General features: G+C 42.3%; 1 pseudogene across 1 annotated transcript; it reads left to right on the top strand.

Moving 5' to 3' along the window:
• Positions 1–4,316: 4,316 nt before the first annotated feature.
• LOC309817688 (large ribosomal subunit protein uL22-like) lies at positions 4,317–4,933 on the top strand (annotated as a pseudogene). The gene has a single exon. The product of its transcript is annotated as a large ribosomal subunit protein uL22-like (transcript).
• The last annotated feature ends 1,288 nt before the right edge of the window (positions 4,934–6,221 follow it).

Raw genomic sequence — 6,221 nt, 5'->3', positions numbered from 1 at the left:
CAGCAGTGAGAGGTCCGCGTACCGCAAAACAACAACAACAACAACAAAAAAAAAACCAGTAAACATCATCTCGCCCACTCTGCATTTTACAGATGTGTCCTATTGTCTCTTGACTATACTTAGGCAGAGATGGGGTGCCCTCCAGGCAATGACAGATAATGGTAAGGAAGCCTAATTCTCTGAATCTAGTGAATTCACATTCCCGGTGGGTTGGACACACAATCTTGATGCAATTTGCAAAGAGAGAAGGGATGATCATCTTTTAATATCGCAGAGTCTGAAAACACCTATTTAAAAAAAAAAATATTTGCAACTGGATTTCTTTTAGGTTCCCAGTATCCCAGGGTCACAGGAGGTCTTATCAGAGGCCTTTTCAGTTTCTGGCTCTCCGCGGCATCCCCAGCAGCCTTCAACTTTCCGGAAACCTGTCTTTCTGTGCATCTTGTCCCTAGGACAAGTTCTCCTAGGACATTCTTCCCCTCACCTGACACCAGCAGTTCTCTCTGCCCGATTATGCAGGACAGGGGAGACAGGAAACGCTTAGTACGAGAAGACATCCCAGTCTCTCAAACTGGGAAGCACACTTTGCAAGGAATGCCAAAGAACCAGCATGCCAATAAAAACAACGTGGCTTATGGTACCATACACTACCTTTTGATTGAATCGGGCAGGAGGTAGATGCCAGGCGTCTTTAGTATTAAGTCAGGGGACTCTGGCACAGAAGAAATGTCCTTTTTGGCTTTTTCCTTCATGCCCAAGTGATTGAAGCCCTGCTTCTCTTTCTCTCACAGAAATATCCTTAGGGAGAAATAGTCCCTTCAAGAATTATTGATTAAATTGCATCGGTGCCTTTGGCTTTAGTGATTTGAAACAAAACTGGACTTAGGTGTTTATTATGTAGCACAGTGATATATAAATAAGACTAATTATACATCAATGCACAGAAACCACCATAAATTGTGTATATAACCTATAAACCACTGTAAATGCACAGAAAACAGAGTCCTGTTACCAACTCTTTGGAAGGGCAAACGTCCAAAATCTCTTAGTTGTAGGAACCACAAAAACAGTAAAAGCAAACAAGAAACTGTAACTCTGAGGGTCATACATCCTGAAATGATGACCTCAATAAGTTTTGTGAACATCCAGCATCTTGTATAGATACAAAATGAAAGCAGTAAGAAAACTTTTCTTCTTGTGATGAGAATTCTTAGGATATACTCTCTATACAACTTTCCTATATAACAGGCAGCAGCGTTAATTATATTCACCATGTTGTACATTACACACCCCTACTCCTTATTCGTCTCTCTCTTTTTTTTTTTTTTGGCTTTGCCGGGTCTTAGTTGCAGCATGCGGACTTCTTAGTTGCGGCATGTGAGATCTTAGTTCCCCAACCAGGTATCAAACCCGGAACCCCTGCATTGGGAGCGTGGAGACTTACCCACTGGACCGCCAGGGAAGTCCCCTTATTCATCCTATAACTGGATGTTTGTACCTTTCGACCACCGTTATCCAATTCCCCGTCCCTTCAGCTCCCGCCTCTGGTAACTACCAATCTGATCTCTTTTTCTATGAGTTTGTTTGTTTTTGAAGTGTAATTGACCTACGACTCTATGTTAGTTCCTGATACACAAAACAGTGATTGGATACTTATATACATTTCAAAATGATTACCACAATGCCTAGTTAAGGTCTGTCACCATACAAAGGCATTATACATAATTAGGTATATTAAAAATTTAATATTGTGCATATTATGCATATATTATATTTAATATAATTATTTATAATATTTAATATAATAGTATGTATAATATAGACAACAGATATGTTATATAAATATATTATATAATATATATAATATATCTTGCATATATAATGCAATACAATGCATATAAATGTAGTATTAGGGAAACCATAAATCATATTGTAAATAACATATTTCTCATAATATAAAATATCTTCATTTTACATTATTTTGAAACACTGGATGTTAACTAAACATATCGTGCTGATTTCTCAGCATAACATTTGGTTATGTATACATAAACCAAATTCGTTTTGTTGTACCCCCTAAACTAATGCAATGGTATATGTCAAATACCTGCATAAACCTGGAACAGAAGTTTTAAAATTAAAAAAAAAAAAGAAAGAAACTCTGGTGGCCTCAGAAATCAATCAAAGATTTATTGCTGCATCATGGCTCTACCCAAGTAAGTGAGCGTTTCCATGCTTTGAAAATCACGTGTGCCTGTCTTCACTCTTCTCCATATTTGGCGTTTTTCTCAGCCAGGGGTTGTATCACTTAATGTCTGTGGAGTCCCATGTGCTAAATAATTTTCATGTATTGTTCCCCAAATCCTCATCTACTGCATACATGAGCATTTTACAGGTGAGAAAACTGAGGTATAGACGATTCAGTAACGGCCCAGACCCATGTAGACGGCTGGTGGTGGGATTAGTACCTGCAGGCGGTAGTTTGGACAGGTTGCATTTGCAAGCAGAGAAACTGCTTCTGCTCCCAGCCTGAGGTGTAGGTCACAGGTGGCAAGGGGAAGGCACGTAATAGTTCAGAGTAAAATACAGACAGACTGGGAACCAGGACGTTATTAGGATAACCCCAAGGTTGGGTCGATGGACATCTTTTTTAAGTGATTAAATCCCATCCACTCTTAACCTCAGACATGTAGATAATTACACCCAGCCCTTGATTTCAACTCTACAAGCAGGCTGATGAAAAAAGAAGTGTTACAAGTCTTTCTAAAAATGACAGACATCATGCAGAAAAATGCATTTACCAAGCCGTAGGCATGTCATGTTTTGTCATGGGATAAAAAGGGTGACTTCCCTGTGGAGGGTTTATTGCTCATAAAGACGTTTGTGCCTCAGGTCTGGCCACAGGCAAGACTCTAGTTTATGACAGGTGTCCATTGCCCGGACATTGATGTGGCCAGGGAACCATCAGGACCCTGAATCTTTCTACAGGACAGCACACACACACACAGATCTGCGCGTTTCCAGTTTGATGGTCTGCAAACAGGCAAGACTTGCTCCAATAGGAATGAGAGACTAATGAGGTCACAAGGAAATCTCAGACATCTTCAAGTTGGCATTTGGGGAAAACAAAAAAAAGAGACGCTCATCTTTCAAATCTCACACCACCCTAGGTATGAAAACACAAGAAGAGCTGAAACATATCAGAAGAGAGTGACTGCCAGCGAAAAGACTGACATATCCTGAGGCTGTTGCCTCTTTCTCCCCCCTTTTAATTTGTTTGTTTCTTTAAATTAATTTTTATTGGAATAGAGTTGCTTTACAATGGTGTGTGAGTTTCTACTGTACAGCAAAGTGAATCAGCTCTATGTATACCTATATCCCCTCTTTTTTGGATTTCCTTCCCATTTTTTTTCCCCTTTTTAAAATATACAATATCTGTCTCAACGACTTCCTTTTCTTAGTTGTTTGCTGTCTTTAAATATCTGATCCTTCTTCTAACTGGTAAGTGGTCAGGGAAACCACTCGTTTTCAGCCCACCCCCAAACACCTTCAACGACCATCTATGAGGCACAAGACTGTATTTTCAGGCTCCTCCAGAGAAACAACTCCACCAATAGAACATACGTTAACACAGATATACAGATACAGACGGCGGCTGTGGATAGATATCCGTATAGATTTAGATGCAGATATGATTATGGATATAGAGATAGCTATAGATATAAAGCAATTCATTACCAGGAAATGGCACGTGCAACTACGGATGCTAAGAAGTACCACAATATTTCTGCCCCTTCCCCCAAAACACACATGAAAACCCACCAAAGGAAGACCGTGTCAATGACAACAGGAATGGGATAGATATGGTGAACTTGAGTCCATGTCTTCCAAGACTCATTGGCATCTGAGGGACAAAATCTGTTGATGATACAGGGATACCGATTACCAGAGCCAGATTGAGCAGTATTTACGGAACCCCCTGATTCAGACACACTGGTCTTCTGTCTCCCAACCTGTGCTAGTACCTTCTGAAAATGGCCGTAGGCTTCTCCCCTCGCAAGCACCCCTCGGGTAGCCTGTTGATAAGCCCTTGTCATCTCTTTCCGAACTCTGGTTGCTGAACTGGGACATTCACCCAAATGCTTTGCTTCTCGGAACCTTTAAAACGAGCACCCCATCATAGTCACCAGTGTGTCCACCTCCTCTCGTCCTGGCTTTCACGTTGCCCACTCTCCCTTGCACAGAAGTTCAAGAAGAGTTTAAGAAATTATGATCTCTTTTTTTTTCCGGTAAGCAGCCTGAAGTGACCTCTAAAAATGGGTTGCTATTCACTTGACCCGGAAAACCCTACAAGATCACGCAAATCAAGAGGTTCAAAACTTCGTGTTCACTTTAAAAACACGCATGAAACTGCCCAGGCCATTAACGGTAGGCATATCCGAAAGCCACCAAGTATCTGAAGGATGTCACCTTACAGAAGCGATAGGTGCCGTTCCGTCAGCACAATGCTGGAGTTGGTTGGTGTGTCCAGTGGGGCTGGATGCAGGGTTGGTGGCCCAAAAAGAGTGCTGAATCTTCACTGCACGTGCTCACAAATACAAAGTGTAACGCTGAACTTAAGGTCTTAGATGTAGATTCTCTGGTCAACGAGCACATCCAGGTGGACAAATCCCCCGCGATACGGCTCAGGAATTACAGAGCTCATGGTCGGATCAACCCGTACGTGAGCTCTCCCTGACACACTGAGATGATCCTTACTGAAAAAGAAGAGATTGTCCCTCAACCAGAAGAGGAGGTTGCAGAGAAGAAAAAGATACCCCAGAAGAAACCGAAGAAACGAAAACTTACGGCCCTGGGAATAAATGCTGCAAAAGGAAATTATGATACATTGACCTCGATAAATGTAGGTCCATCAAATATGCAGAAATTATAACTACATGAAGGATATCGGTCCCTGAAAGGGATTCTAGGCGTGATTCTTCTTTTTCTTTTGGCACGTGGGCCTCTCACTGTCGTGGCCTCTCCGTTGCGGAGCACAGGCTCCGGACGCACAGGCTCAGCGGCCATGGCTCATGGGCCCAGCCGCTCCGCGGCATGTGGGATCTTCCCGGACCGGGGCACGAACCCGCGTCCCCTGCATCGGCAGGCGGACCCTCAACCACTGCGCCACCAGGGAAGCCCTAGGCGTGATCCTTGTACAACTCCCTGCATGTATACTCTACTGGTCTGTCTGTGAACGTGATGACACCATTCAAATTCTTTTCGTTTTTTTCTGATTGTCTTCACATCGTTAAGGGGAAGGGAAAATGATTCATAATACACTGTAAGCATCTAAAGCAACACTCATCTATTTTACTGTTTGCATCTAGACACTTGTTCATTCAAATTGCATGGCTTAAGTTGAGACGGATTTTGAATTAGCAATGATCTTAGGCTACTGCTACGTTTATCACACTGCTCACGACAACCCACTTGGGAATTTGGGGGCATTCCTATCACCTGTCAGGCATAAATGGGTGTAGAAACGCGGGAAATGCTGCAAGAACACTCGAATCTCGGGAAACGAGCTAACTTAGCAAGTTGTGCTTCCTTCAGACTATTCAGCCAACAGTGTAAAGCAAACTGGTTTTGTAGCAAGGTGCAAACATGTTTTGCTCTTAAAATAATGTAAAACCCTATAATCCAAAGAAAGGAAGAAGACAATGGTTTGTATCACAGACAAACGCTGTGTTTGGTCAGCGTATTCCAACATGCACGTGAATAAGCCACTTGGGTTTTGTGTGTTTTGATGAAGCAACGTTGAGTTGCTCTAAGCCACATCCCGCAGGGTCTGATCAGTGCCTTTCGAGAATGGAGGTGATACTGACAATGACCTTCAAGATAGGAAAGGAAGACATTCACACTTCATGTTGCTAGTTTTCCTTGAAGGTTTCTGGGGCCGTGTACAAAATAAATTTTACAGTAGTGATATGTCAGTGACAAGATCAGTTTCATGGCTAAAGTCATCAATGCAGTTCTTGCGACAATTTCAATCATCTACGCAGACTGTTAAAAATTTATTTAGCCACAGTAACTGGGAACAAGATAGAGTAACGTTGGCAGTGAGAATAAACCCAAGAAACAGACCCTTGAATGGACGGAGGGAAAGGAGGGAAGATGGTGGCATGGGGGTGCCCTCGTGAAGGCTAGTCTGAATTATGGGAATATTCTCCTTGCCTTTG

The sequence above is a fragment of the Grampus griseus genome, assembly GCF_964374135.1.
Source record: "Grampus griseus genome assembly, chromosome: Y".
In the NCBI taxonomy this organism is placed as follows: domain Eukaryota; kingdom Metazoa; phylum Chordata; class Mammalia; order Artiodactyla; family Delphinidae; genus Grampus; species Grampus griseus.
Note: the sequence above shows the minus strand (reverse complement) of the source record. Positions and strands in the feature narration are given on the sequence as shown.